The sequence below is a fragment of the Leptodactylus fuscus genome, chromosome 2 (assembly GCF_031893055.1).
Source record: "Leptodactylus fuscus isolate aLepFus1 chromosome 2, aLepFus1.hap2, whole genome shotgun sequence".
NCBI classification, from domain to species: Eukaryota; Metazoa; Chordata; class Amphibia; order Anura; family Leptodactylidae; genus Leptodactylus; species Leptodactylus fuscus.
The window spans coordinates 235,360,877-235,375,733 of NC_134266.1; the positions used below are offsets into that span (position 1 = coordinate 235,360,877).

Genomic DNA, 14,857 nt, shown 5'->3' on the forward strand with positions numbered 1-14,857 from the left:
GATATTTTATATAAAATTTCCCCAAAATGGGGAAAATCCTCCATATTTTTTCAAAAAAATAGTTTTTGAAAAAAATCCCAGAATGTAGCTCGGGAAGGGCGGGACAGGGGGCATGTGCCCCAGATACTGAGTGCCAGTCTGCCATGGTCAGAGTACTTAAATATAGGGCTTGAGGAGAGTATTAAAAGTATTTACAAAGCTGAAGTCTACTTCCAGCCCTGTAAATCCTTACCACATGACCTATTGAGGACCTTTGATAAAACAAGACTTTCCCACAAAATCATTCTTCAAAGCCACTTTCAAAATTATACACCCACTGAGGTGTAACATGGTAACATGGGACCTGACTGTTATCACAGTAGCAGCACAATGCACAGTACACTGCAGTCTCACAGTACTAGGGATAATGCACATAGTGATGTCACAGCATAGAAATAATAAACACTGTGACATCACAGAGCAGGAATCATGTACATAATGATGTCCCAGTATATGTTCCATAGTGATGTCACTGTATGGTGACATCACCGCAGTGGGAAAAACAAAGGTTTATAGCATTTCCAGTAGGCATCACTAACTTTACCTCTTGAGTGTTGGGCCCCCTTAGTTGTTGGCCCCCCTAAGTTGTTGGGCCCCCTAGCAGCTTCTATGTCTACTAGTCTTGTCCATGATAATCCCTCTGCTTGAACACTGTACGCTCAATGAACAAAACAGACCCAATGAAAACATTTCACTAATTCACTATTATCCGGTGGCAGTGGATAAATTTAGTAAGGTGACCATGTTGACACCAGGGGCTTGTTTATCTAGCCGTTCATAGACAAATGGCTATTTCAGTTATTCCAATCTGGAAACACAGGAAATGGAATATTCCCTCCAATAAAATGATGTTAGTAAGTAATGATTAATGTATTGACATGTAGCAGCTGTGTTTAGTAAGAACGCTCTTGCCTAATATGTGGGTCCGCTGCCAAAAAAGACCATGGAATCATTTAGATAAGTGACTTTGTGACATGTTCTGTGTCACTTCCCGGTGCTGGTGGCTGTAATAAAAAGAAGCAGGAACAGGGATGAGGCTTTCCTTTGTACTGTATATTGTGATAAAGTATGCAAATTACCGTAGACAGACAAAACCCTCTCCAGTGTCCCCTATGAGATTAGATATGACCCTCCTTACCTTTTCAGCTGTTGTGCCAAGATAGGTGGCATAAGATGACTAGCTTTGAACAAAATAAAAAATATATTCCCCCTGTCAGCCTCTCAATTTTTTAAAAATGGAGTCTGTCACCAGAATCCAATATACCAACCCAGCCAGAGGCGTAATGTGAAGCTCATGGGCCCCAATACAAAATTTGCAATGGGCCCCAACCTACTCTCTGCCATTTAGAACAGTGCTAGCAGAGGGACCTCTGGGGACCCCTGAGGGTCCAGGGCTCGGTACTATCTGCTACCATTGCACCCTCTCTGGCTACACTCCTGAACCCAGCCCTGCACATAGATAGGTTAGGGTCACCTGAATCAAACAGTTATTTCCCCCTCTATTGTCAGGATATCTCTGTTTTTTGCAATCTGCAAATGAGCTATTTGGAGGAACAACGCCAACAAAAAACTGCATAATTGCTGCAGGGTGTGAATTGTGAATGTAGATAATCCAGGTTTACAATACTAGAAACTTTTCCATCCTTTGCTTCCTTCACACTGATTTGTGCATGTTATTAGATGGTGGAATTTCACTAATAATATAGTATAGATTATTAATAGGAAAAATAAAATCCTGAACCTTAATACGACCTAAAATCACCTGCTGCTCAAACCCAAATGCACCATGAACATTTTGTACAAAGCACTTCCCTCTCTTCCTGGAAGACTTGGCTTAAATAATACAGCCATGTGCGGCAGAAGTCACCACAGTATCGAGCATGGTAATAATCAGCATGAGGCGCCTGGCAGAGGTTAGAATGAATTGTGCCCCTATTGTACCCAGTTTCTGGTATGCTGGGGTAAATAAATAAGATTTTTTCAGAATTCCTGTGTAGTTTGCATATACAGTCTATGTCAGACTCTATGAAATTTAAGAAGGTATTAATATGAGTAATAGAAGGATTTTTACAAGTAAGTCAGCAAATCAGTGTTATAAGAGAAGGTTAACCATATAAAATGTATCTGCTTGGGCATCATGGGCTCCACAACGATACATATACTATGCACTGTACCTATGGTTGTGGTAGAATTTGGTTATGGTGCACACACTAGAGCTCTTAGGCTGGGTTCACATCTGTACCCAGTTTGAAGTCTCCGTCGCAGTGACCATTGAAAATCGACGGATGAAAAAGTCCTCTCAGTCCATTTCAGTTTAAAAGAACAGACACCCCACGGATCCCATTATAATCTATGGGTTCACCTGGGCAATGTTCATATCATCATACATATCTTACAAATTGCTGAAAACTTAAGACAACAATTGATGCCTTAACACCCGGTGAAGTATGATGCACTTATTTTTACAAGTTGCTTTCCTGGCACAGGTTGGCAGCTTGGTGGTGAATTTTACATGATATTTTCTATGCATGGAGATATATTTCTGTTTCTAAAATGGGGAGGGATAAGTCTTTGTTTGTTACAGAACTTGAAACCAGAACTCTCGTCATGCATCTAAACTATACGCATCATAGATAAAGATTAATAGAATATTTATCTGTCAGGTTATCAAAAGAAAGAAGTAAAGTAATATTTCATAGAAATCATGACAGCATAACACTCCCGACCAGACTGCTAAGTACAGATACAAGTATACATATATCACTTTACCTTTGTTTGGTCCGCGCTTTGGTTCCTCTCAACCCACAATCTTGGTGAGCTCTTACTATATATCTGTAAACTGGATCACTCTAACCTAAGTCTTGGCGCTTTGTCTGAGTATATCTTGTCAAGCAGCTTGTGGTTTAGCAAACACGTCTTCAACCTGAAGGCACCTTTTTTTTTCTCTCACGTATAAGATTTTTTTTTCTTGGTTTTCTCTCTCAGTATAATTTCCGTGATGGGTTTCGGAATTAGCTATTACATGACCTTATGTCTTTTAGCCTCCGTTACTTGAAAGTAGGCATGCCACCATGTGGCCTTGTAAATAAGAAGAAATAGTCTGGTGTTTTTCAGCTGATGCCATATTGTGAGGGGATTTTTCACTATTGAAAACACCTGACAGGTCATTTAGATAGGTAGAAGGTTATGTCAGTGATGGTCGGAATATTTTTGGGTGTCATTGCAAAGATATTGGGGCATTTTTTATTAAGACTGGGGTATTACTGGTGCCAGTAAAATGGTGTAAATGATCTTAAATGTAGCCCAAGTGTAGTGCCACAACACGTGTATAAACTGGCGTTCAAAAAGTCACAAACCCACTTTTTTATGCCAGATATCTGGCATAAAGTTATTACTACACATGCCCCAAAAACATCAGTATTGTTAGGCATGATTGTGAATCTTAGTAGAAGTGGGCATAGAGTAGACCAATGCCAACTTATGTGGCTTACAACCATGCAACCTCATACATTAAATCCCCTATTGTTACACCCCTGGTTGGGAAATATCTCTGATCTGGAAAGCTTATTGCCTGGTGCATTTTTGAGTGCAAAGACAAATAGAACACAATAAAACACTGTTAGGCTAAGGCCCCACGAGACGTCCCACAGCAATAAAGCGCTGCAGTTAAGACCGTGGCAGCAATGCATCGTGGTTCATCCTGCAGCGTTTTAGACAGAAAGTTCGCTGAGTTTTCCTCCACAAACTCACTGTTACAATTATACCTATGGGGAAACCACCGGCATTTCCGCATGTATAATTGACATGCTCCGATTTCCAAAACCACGCTGGTTTTGGAAACCTCGGCATGTCCACATGGCGGACAAGGATCCATTCACTTTGTTATTACTGTAAAATGCTGCAATTTTTCCTGTGACGTTTTCGTGGAGGGCAAATCACTAATGCATTAGTTCATGGCCAATTCCTATGCAAGCACAGGGAATAATGGATTTATGTATGGATTATATGTAGAGATGAGCGAGTAGTATTTGATCTAGTAAGTATTCAATCGAATACTACGGTATTCTAAATACTCGTACTCGATCGAGTACCACTCGCTATTCGAATGGAAAAATTTGATGCAGAACCAGCGTTGATTGGCCGAATGCTATACAGTCGGCCAATCAACGCTGGTTCTTCTCCTTCCTTTAGATGTCTTCTCCGCGCTGCGTCCCTGAGGCGTCTTCTGGCTCTGAATTTACTCTGGCAGGCATTGGGCCTGGGCAGAGCCGACTGCGCATGCCCGCGCTACAAGAAAATGGCTGCTTTGACTGTAAGCGGCCATTTTCTTGTAGTGCGGGCATGCACAGTCGGCTCTGCCCAGGCCCGATGCCTGGCAGAGTGAATTCAGAGCCGGAAGATGCCGCGGGGACACTGCACGGAGAAGACTTCTTGGAGAATCCAGCCCGACCCTCACTCGTGGACTTGGTAAGTTCAATTTGATGGAATGTTGCCTACCCCTGAAACGAGCATTTTCCCCCATAGAGTATACAGTAATAGGATTCGATATTCGATTCGAGTAGTCGAATATTGAGGGGCTACTCGAAACGAATATCGAATATTTAGCTACTCGCTCATCTCTAATTATATGTATATACATTTTTGTTATCAATTGGCTCAGCAATTTGGGACTCAAGTAAAAACTGGAGCACAAGAAGTCTGTTTTTTTACACTTGTGTTTTCTACTGTACAGTACATTCAGCTAAGTAGGACAGCTATATGGAGGTCAGGTTTGTCGCAACAGTTTATTTTATGTTTTTCCACAGACTACATAGAACCTCAGTCATTTCTTATCAGGACCTGCATCTATTGACTGGATGGAAGAGAGGCTATAGAGAGTTCTATATACAAACAATACATATCTAGCATGTCTGGTAAGTTGTCATATGGACTGTTTTATTTCCTTTCATACAAGCATTGAGGAGAATTTACTAACCCACGTACACCAGTTTCCCAGCGTTCTTGAAACATTCATCAAGTCATATACAGTATACATACCGTTAATATTAAAGCTTTAGTCCATTGATTTCAGTCTGTGTGCTGTATGTCCTCCTTCAGTCATGTAGAACTAAACCAAAAAATACACTTGTTAAAGTATTATTACAGAAATGACAACTATTTCTAGTTCTGGCTACACAAAGACACAGCACAAAGCCATATACACACTAAATATAAAATTCGATGTAGACAGGACCTTATTCATTGAATTCAATTATTTAGATCTAAATAATGACTAACAACATTGGTCGTCATTATGGCTTTATGTGCAACACAATTCATATTGTATATACTATATTACAATTACAGTTGTAAAGGGATCATCCAGCCAAATGTCGTGTATGGAAGTATTAATGAATCAATATATACTGTACATATAAGCTTATAACCTCTTGTTCCCCTCCTATCAACCCTCAATTCTGTTTATGTACCTTTCTCATTGATATACCCTAATAATGGCCTTCAGGGGGCTATGTATAGATAAACCTACAGCTCAGAGGGAGTAAGTCATAGTTGCTACCTTACTCATCGCTACTCTTCCTCCAGTCCTCTCTGCCAGTCCCTTCATTGACTGACCATTGCCAAGTGAATCCAGTTTAAAATATTAGCAGTGACCTACAAGACTGTCCACAAACCTCCCTGACCTAATCTCCTGATACCTCCACAAACATATTTTCTTCTCTTCTTTACGCTTCACAGAGCTGTCTCTAAGATTTCCTGCATACTCTGGAACTATCTACCCCAGCACACCAAAGCGTCCCCAATGGTGAAAACCTTCAAGAGCAACCTGCGAACCCACCTCTTCAGGACAGTCTGCAACCTACACTAACCATGCTGCCATTACACCACCATCTAACCTCACCTACTCTCCCTATCCCCCTTGTAGATAGTAGACCCACATGGGCACGGTCCTATCTCCTACTATACTAGTTAGATCATGTAATAATACTCAAGTATAAGCTGATTTTTTTCAGCACAGTTTTTGTGCTGAAAAAGCCCCCCTTGGCTTATACTCGAGTCAAGCAAAAAAAAAAAAAAATTAATTTTTTTTTTTTTTTTGGGAGGGGGGTTCTATCACCAGCCACAATAGAATCTCCCATAAAATAGTGAAAAAAAAGAAGCTTTAAAAAAATATAATAAAAAAATAAAGTAAATAAAAGTTCTAAATCCCTCCTTTCCCTAGAATACACATAAAAGTAGGAAATGACTGTGAAACACAAACACATTAGGTATCCCTGTGTCTGAAAGTGCCTGGTCTACTGAATATAGGGGATCTGCAGTGCTCCTGTTCCGTCGGGAAGGGGTTAATAGGAGCACTGCAGATACCCTATATTCAGACAGGCTGAATTCCAAGTGGGGAAAAAAAAAACTCAGTCCTCAAGCTCAGGGAAGGGGCAGACAGACAACCCAAACACCCCCTCCCCCTCCCCAGCAACCACTGCAGCCAAAAATCCGACCATTTTAATTTTTGAAATTTTCCAGTAGCTGCTGCATTTCCCCCCCCCTAGGCTTATACTCGAGTCAATAAGTTTTCCCAGTTTTTTGTGGTAAAATTAGGGGCCTCGGCTTATATTCGGGTCAGCTTATACTCGAGTATATACGGTAATAACATTTATTACATATTATACTTTGATCATGATCTGTTATGAAGGGGTTGTGACGTTATGATGGACTATATCTTTGTTTAGAATCCTGGAATCCTTTTTTACCTGACCTGTTTTTGTTCTCTTGTCCCTTATCATTTCATTCCCACTGTACACCCACTGGCTGTTTGATGGCTTCATGGAACAGTTTTTATAAATCAACTTTCCATGTCAATTCTTAGTTTTTGAGGTTTCTTTTATTCTGGATCTTGGTTAACCAGATGATACGGTGTATTTGAATTCTTCAGAATAATTTGTTACACCTCCTCAAACAGACTGGTGCATAAAATGAGAACATTATGGCTTTGGAATACATGTGCATGGTAAAATAGCTGGCAGAGGGTTGTTGCTATTGACAGGTCCAGGTTTCTGTTGGAGTGCTGTAGAGGTCAGTATCAGACTCTCTTCTTTTCTTGATAGATTTACTTAAAAAATTGCGCAAACATTTCTGTTTCCATAGTTATTGAATAAGCAGAGAATGTTTCAGCCTAAAGGTTTGTAGGGAATTTGGAAAGCTGGATGGGCACATGGCAAAATAATCATGATGGAATCATAAGTGAGGATGAAATTATTTATTGGAGTTTAGTACAACTAAAATGGAAATTTTATTCAGATGCATGGCATAAAGTCAGGCTATAATGAACTATTGATCGATTGAGATGTTTTCCTTGTTCCTATGGATTTGCCACTTTTTTAAATACTCCTGAGTCCTGAGCACTTTAACTCCTACCCATTCTGCACCATTCTATTAGATTGTGTTAGATTGTGCTGAGCAGGTACCTAATGCCTAGCACCATAACAGTACAGGGTGAGCCATAAGTATGGATACACCCAGGTGAACCATAAGTATGGATACACCCAGATATGGATACACCCAAAGTCTCCGGATCTCACTCCCTTGGACTTCTATCTCTAGGTATGTTTAAAGGCTATGGTGTACTCCGTGAAGGTCCAGGATGTGGGGCACCTGAAACAATGGATACAGGAGGCCTGTTGTAGCATTTGTTCTGTGGTATTGCTCTCAGTGTGTCAAGAGTGGGAGAAGAGAATCTTTTTGACAATTCAACACTTTGAGCACATCCTTTAGTGGGTTACTGTTGTTGCTCCATGTCACAAATTTGTCAATAACTCGATAATGAATAAAGCTACCTTAAAAATTAGCACACAATTGCTTTTCTTGTGCAATTCTCCATGTGTTTGATGTGTCACATGACCCCCTTCCCTACTGAAAAAAATAAAGTTGAATCCAAAATGGCAGCTTTGCAGATGGCCGCCATTGGCGTCACCCAGCCTCAAATGTTTCTTCCCTCCCATGTACTAATATGCCACAAACAATAAGGTGATATCAGCAATCACTTCCATTTTATCTGGGTGTATCTATACTTATGGCCCACCCTGTACTGAGAAGCCACTGGTTTGCTAGCACATGCACTGGCACTGGTTCAGTTGTTTTCGTTGCCATGTGCTGGTTGGCCTGTATTATATATCGGCTGACACTGCCGAAGTTGAAGACAACTCATTATCTAAGTCAATGTTTGCCAACCTTTTCAGACTCAAGAAACCCCTAGCATATATTTTTTACCAAGAGAAAAAAACTACTTAATGAGGCAGATTGCATTAATAGCATGCAGTCATCATGTTGGGAATCTCTGGTTTAAGTGGTTAGGTAGGGCCTTCCTTTCTCCACCTTCTATATGTGGGATGCCAAGGGGTTGCCATAGCACATGGAGACCTAAGGATATGTTCACATAGATGAATTTGGTCAGGCAGAAAAAATATGCTTCTGGAATTTGAAGCAGATTTTGATCTTGAGGCTAATTCTGAAAATTTGCCCAAATATCTACTTCAAAAAACTTCCTCCCATTTCAATAGGAGTTTTAAGCAGAGGAAGTAGGACGCTTGAAAAAAATCACCTACCAGAAAAAATCTACCTCTTCCTCCAATTGCAATGAATGGAAGGCACATTTCAGGCAATGTGCCTCAAAGTCAGTTCCAAATTCTTCCATGTGAAATACCCTAAGGGTAAGTTCACGCATGGTTTTTTTGGTCCGGAACTTGAGGTGGAAGACGCCTCAGGTTCCGGACCAAAATATGGGTAGCTGCGACTGGATGCCGGTGCAGTGCACCAGCATCCAGTCACGCACTCCACTCCGGATTAGGCCCAAATGAATGAGCCTACTCGGGAGGGAGTGTCTTCAGGCGAATGTCGTGAGGCAAATCTGCCTGAAAGAATAAGCATGTCGCTTCTTTTTCCGGGAGCCGGAACAAACAGCTCCCGAAAAAAAGAACTGACCAGCTCCCATTGATTCCAATGGGAGCCGTCTTTTTGGTCAGAATTTTGAGGTGGATACGGCCTCAAAATCCTGACCAAAAAAGCTCGAGTGAACTTACCCTAACAACGGCCTTCAGGGGGTTGTGTATAGATAAACCTACAGCTCAGATGAGACTTTAGCTCCTCGCCAGCCTCATCGACAGCCCAACTAGAAATGGCCCTTTCATACCTAGGAACACCCCAAAATCTGCCCACTTGAGGGGTTAATTTTACGTAATCTCTGCCTCTTTGTGACTGGCCACACCACTTCCCATCTATTTCTGAGGAGTAGTTACTACAAAGTAACTATACACCCAAAATATAAAAAGGTATCCTATTATATTGCCAGTTATCATCAATTGATACAATCATATACAATACAATAGAGAGAAAAAACACTTAAAAACATAAAAGCACTGTACCGAACCCGGCCATCTATTGATTGGTTGTTTTTATTTTTACCCTTATTTTAATTTTACTTTAATTTTTGCTGTCTTATATATTCCTGTTATTTGTCATTTAACCCATATTATTTTGGTCTGGGGAAGACACTGTTGGTGTCGAAATGAGTGGCCAAGCTATTCAATAAAGCTCCAGCAGGGCCCACTATCCCTATTGCCCCCCAATCCCCTAAATTTCCATATACCCTTCTGGGGGCCAAAGCATTTCAATGGGTGGGAGGTTTAAAAAACACAAACACCCCAATGACTTGTGGCATAGCCATGATCGTATGTCATTTAGCATTTTGGACTTGGCAAAAAGAAGAGGTATTATCTAAGGGGGGTGAAGAATCTTGTAGTGTCGAAGGTTTACAACCTTATTTGTAATCCACAAACCATAGTGTGATGTTTCAGCCCAGTTTGGACCTTCCTCAGACCATCTGTGGAAAGTAAACAGAAATGATTTCCCCAGCGACTGGTCTGCTTTTCTTAGTACGCCTTCAGCACTTCTTCTTTCCAATCCAGTAAGAAAATGTTCTTGGAGATATCCTACATACTAGAAATCTGGACACAGATTATCTTTATGGGTATTAGATTGTGATTGAGGCTGTTTGGACATTTCTACTACTGCTTCTCTGATATAATGCTATATCTTCTGAGGATACAACACACTCTTTTGAGGTCACTGTAACATCTCTGCCTGTTCGGGTCTCTGCACCACCCTCTGCTCGCATGCTGCGGCGCAGGAGGCGGGTGCAGTTTGGTTCTTGGATTAAAGTTTTTGGTCACACTGTGTGAACTCGGCTCTTGTTCTGTGATTGCAATTGCACCACACCCGTCTTCTGCCTATGTTGCTTCTGTCCATTAAGTGGTTAATCTGGCCTTGCCCTGTGATTGACAGCTGCCTTTCTGTGAACTCTATGGGCGGGTTCTTCCTCCCTATTTAGCCTTGGTTCCCATTCACACCAGTGCTTGTTATTGCCGTGCGCATACCTGCTCTTACTGTCCCTGTTTGCTTATACTATTATACTTGACCTTTGGCTTTCCTCATTGACTATTCTCTTGACTCCGATTTGGCACTGCATCGCTCTCCTGTTACCGAACCCTGGCTAGCTGACCTTCCGTTGTTGTTGTTCGTCTTGTCTGCGTTTTGTGTTTCACGTATTCAGGGAGGGACTGTCCTCGTGGTTGTCGCCTATTACCTAGGATAGGGTCTGGCAATAGGAAGGGAAAGCGGGGGGCTTCAGCTTAGGGCTCACTGTCTCTTGTGCCCCTCCCAGGGTTTAACAGTTCTGGGAATTGCTGTCTTAGCAATTCCCTTACAGTCGGACCAATCCCTCTATTTTGACCCTAAATCCAATTACCTATTGATATTGCACACAGCCAGTCTACACGAGTTACTTTGCAGTCTATGAAGCTATAATTGACTTGTATTCATAGGGACTGTTCTCTTATTAGTACATAGTGTCTTGAGGTTGCGTTCCATGGAGTTTTGTATGTTCTCCTTGTCTTTGTGTGGTTTTCCTCCGAGTACTCTGTTTTCTACACTCCAATGACATACGGATAGAGAATTTAGATTGTGAGCACTACTTAGGTCGGTGAATGATAATATCTGTACAGTGCTGCAGCGTATGTTGGTGCTATATAAGTAAGCAAAACCAATCTTTACCCATAGGTATGACATACTGCTTAAAGCATATATGTTGATAGCCACAATTATTATATTGATCTGGCTGTGATTTTTGCATGATACTTGCCATTACAATTTTGGTCTATGGTCTACTTTTTAGTGCTCATTTTGCATTTGTTTCTGATACTGATAATATGTATTTCTATGTACTTTACGCAGATGATCTGACGAAGGACCAAACTAGACCAAAATGTCACAATGTTTTGTGGATTGCAAATACAGTTCTATACATTTGACGCAACATTTCTGAAAAACAGATATCTAGACATTCTGTCTTCTGTTAAACTGGGTTGAAACAACAGTACAGCAAGCTCAAGCTATGGTACTGCAACATGGCGGGTCACAAAACGACTACCTGCTTTGTGGATAGGTGCCAGCAGTGGTTTTAGTGGTTTATGTAACATTTGTCATCGACTAGGTTCTTTTTGAGGGGCATTTTGTGTGGCTGTGATTTTCAGGTGCTGGACAATGTAAGAGGCGAATCTTAGAGAAAACCTCAGTACTCATTGCCTGAACTTGGTTGATTTGGTTTCCCTCTTTCAGAGAAATATTGAAAGTGCCTGCTGGCTGCGAGATTTTATTATCACGGCAGCTGCTCAGTTTACCACTTTATTAGTAAATGTTTTAATGCATTTCTAATACATTTCAATGGCTTAAAGGAGTTATGCAAAATGTATTTATTCTCCATCCTTCTGTCTTATGAATTAGAGGATAAATCTGACTGCTGTGACCCCCACCAATCCTAAGAATGTGGGTGTTTTACTCCCATTTAGAATGTAGCAGTGGTCCCCCCTTACAGTCATGTCAATGGGTGTACCGGAGATAGCTGAGTGCTGTACTTTGTCTATTTCCAGCCTTCTCGTTGAAGGGGGGGGGGGGGGTCTGCGTCCACTACTGCTTTTTCAATGGTAGCAAAATGCCTCTCATTCCGAGGTGACACTCAGACCCCCACAAATCAGCAATTTCCCCTCTTTTCTATTATCCAGACATAGCGCCATACATACAGCTATGCCAAGTATTGCAGCCAGGGTCGGACTGGCCCGCCGGAGCACCGGGGAATCCCCCGGTGGGCCCCAGGCCCCAACTATAAATTGCTGCTCGTTTTATTTAATAAAAAGCATAGGCAGGGTCGGACTGGCCTGCCGGGGAACTAATAGTCAGGCCCCCGAGCCTGACTATTAGTTTTATCTAAATGCACTTGTCAGGGCCCCGATCGGGATCCTGACCGTGCCAAAATGGGCCCCTGTATCAATCGCTGGGAGTGTGTGTCTCTGCTCCCTGCGCTGCACACTGCCGTCACTAGCAGGAGCTGTGCTCCCCCACACAGATCGGAGTGTGCAGGGGGAAGTCTGCCGGCTGCTGTAAACGAAGAGCTATCACCACAGCCAGACAGGACACAGCCAAATGTAAGTACATTTTGGGTAAAATATGTATATTTAATGTGTGTATATTTGTGTAAAGTGTCTGATATACTGTGTGAGTCCTGTATATTTGTAGATAGGTGTGTGTGTGTGTGTGTAAATGTATGTTATATGTATTAGGCCTGGTTCACATCTTCCCTCTTCGGGAAGTCCACTATGGAGAATAATACAGTGTGCAGGGGCCACTATGGCGCATAATATTGTGTGCAGGGGCCACTATGGGGAATACTACTGTGTGCAGGGGCCACTGTGGGGTATAATACTTTGTGCAGGGGCCACTATGGGGTATAATACTGTGTGCAGGGGCCACTATGGGACATAATACTGTGTGCAGGGGCCACTATGGGACATAATACTGTATGCAGGGGACACTAATGGGGATAATACTGTGTGCAGGGGCCACTATGGGGCATAATACTGTGTGGAGGGGCCACTATGGGGGATAATACTGTGTGCAGGGACCACTATGGGGGATAATACTGTGTGCAGGGGCCAGTATGGGGAATAATACTGTGTGCAGGGGCCACTATGGGGGATAATACTGTGTGCAGGGGCCACTATGGGGGATAATACTGTATGCAGGGGCCACTATGGAACATAATACTGTGTGCAGGAGCCACTATGGGACATAATACTGTGTGCAGGGGCCACTATGGGGCATAATACTGTGTGCAGGGGCCACTATGGGACATAATACTGTGTGCAGGGGCCACTATGGGACATAATACTGTGTGCAGGGGCCACTATGGGACATAATACTGTGTGCAGGGGCCACTATGGGACATAATACTGTGTGCAGGGGCCACTATGGGGGGTAATACTGTGTGCAGGGGCCACTATGGGGCATAATACTGTGTGCAGGGGTCACAATGGGGGATAATACTGTGTGCAGGGGCCACTATGGGGCATAATACTGTGTGGAGAGGCCACTATGGGGGATAATACTGTGTGCAGGGGCCACTATGGGGCATAATACTGTGTGCAGGGGCCACTAAGGATTAGGCCCTACTGAGCAAAACACAGTTAACGCTGGGTTCACACCAGCGTCTGGTCTCCATTCTGAGGTTTCCATCTTCTGCATGTAGAAGACGGAAACCTATCGGTTCGAGTCTGGCCATGAGCGCCGGTGAGTGTTTTATGCTCTCTGCGGCAAAACCGTTTTTTTTTTTAAACCAGACACAAAGTCCTGCATGTCCGACTCTGTGTCTGGTTAAAAAAAAAAAAACGTTTTGCTGCGGTGAGCACAAAACGCTCACAGGAGCTTACAGACGCACACTTTTCAAACCCATTCATTTGAATGGGTTTGAAAAATGCCTGCAGGGCTGAGACCCCGGGCGCAGATGTGAACGAGCCCTTAAAAACACTTTCTATTTTTTTAAGCACACTGCCGATCGGAGTGTGCAGGGGGAAGTCTGCCTGTCTCAATGTCTCCCAGTGCGGTCCAGTCCGGCATGTAACTACCAGCAGAATTGCAGGACTGGAGCACTGGGAACAGATGAGTGCGGTTTTTTTTTTGTGTAATTTGTTTTTCACCTCCCAGGACTAATTATAAACCAAAAAAAAAAAAAAATATGCTGGACAACCTCTTTAAAGTGTGGGGCATTTGGGGGGGAAATTAAAGGGGTTGTCCAGGCATAATTTTCTATGGTTTATCGTCAGAATAGGCTATAAATGCCTGATCTTTAGGGGGCCCACACCCAGGCCTCAGACCGATCAGCTGTAAGGAGCCACTTCTGGTACCAGTCCTGTACACAATACGGGGCCAGAAGCAGAAAGCTCTGTCCACTGTATATCAGCCGGCACCTTCTCTGCATCTCGGCACTTATAGAAGTCAGTGGGAGCTGAGCTGCAGTGAATCTGCCAGGCAACTATACAGTGGATGAAGCTTTCTGCTCCCAGTCCTGTGTCGTGTACAAAACGAGCGCGGAAACGGAAACCTCTGTGGAGTTCTGCAAAAAGCGCTGCAGGAAAAACTGATGTGTCGGCGCCGGGGGTTTTCCCGCAGCGTTTTTTTGCTGTGGGACGCTGTGTTAGGCCTTATCCTTATAGTGTGATGTACAGTATATTGAGATGGTAAAGAGGAGCTCTCACCTTCTGGGGCAGGTGCGGTTTAATACACCGCTAGAGAGCTGACAGTGTGATGATTTCAGCGCACTTTCGGCTTTCCCGTTCTGTGCCCCCCGGTGAAGAGCTATGGGTGACGATTCCGTAGCTCTTCACTGTCAGAAAGGCGTTTCTGACAGTCAGTCCGGAACACCCTTCCTCACAGCAGCGCC

General features: G+C 42.9%; 1 protein-coding gene across 1 annotated transcript in view; it reads right to left on the bottom strand.

The window, feature by feature from the left end:
* The window catches only part of HDAC7 (histone deacetylase 7), a 243,983-nt gene that overhangs the window by 131,000 nt on the left and 98,126 nt on the right, over positions 1-14,857 (bottom strand). Inside the window, exon 2 of the mRNA XM_075265793.1 lies at positions 5,077-5,146. The gene's annotated coding sequence lies outside the window, so the exon portion shown is untranslated. The remainder of the gene's footprint in view (positions 1-5,076; positions 5,147-14,857) is intronic.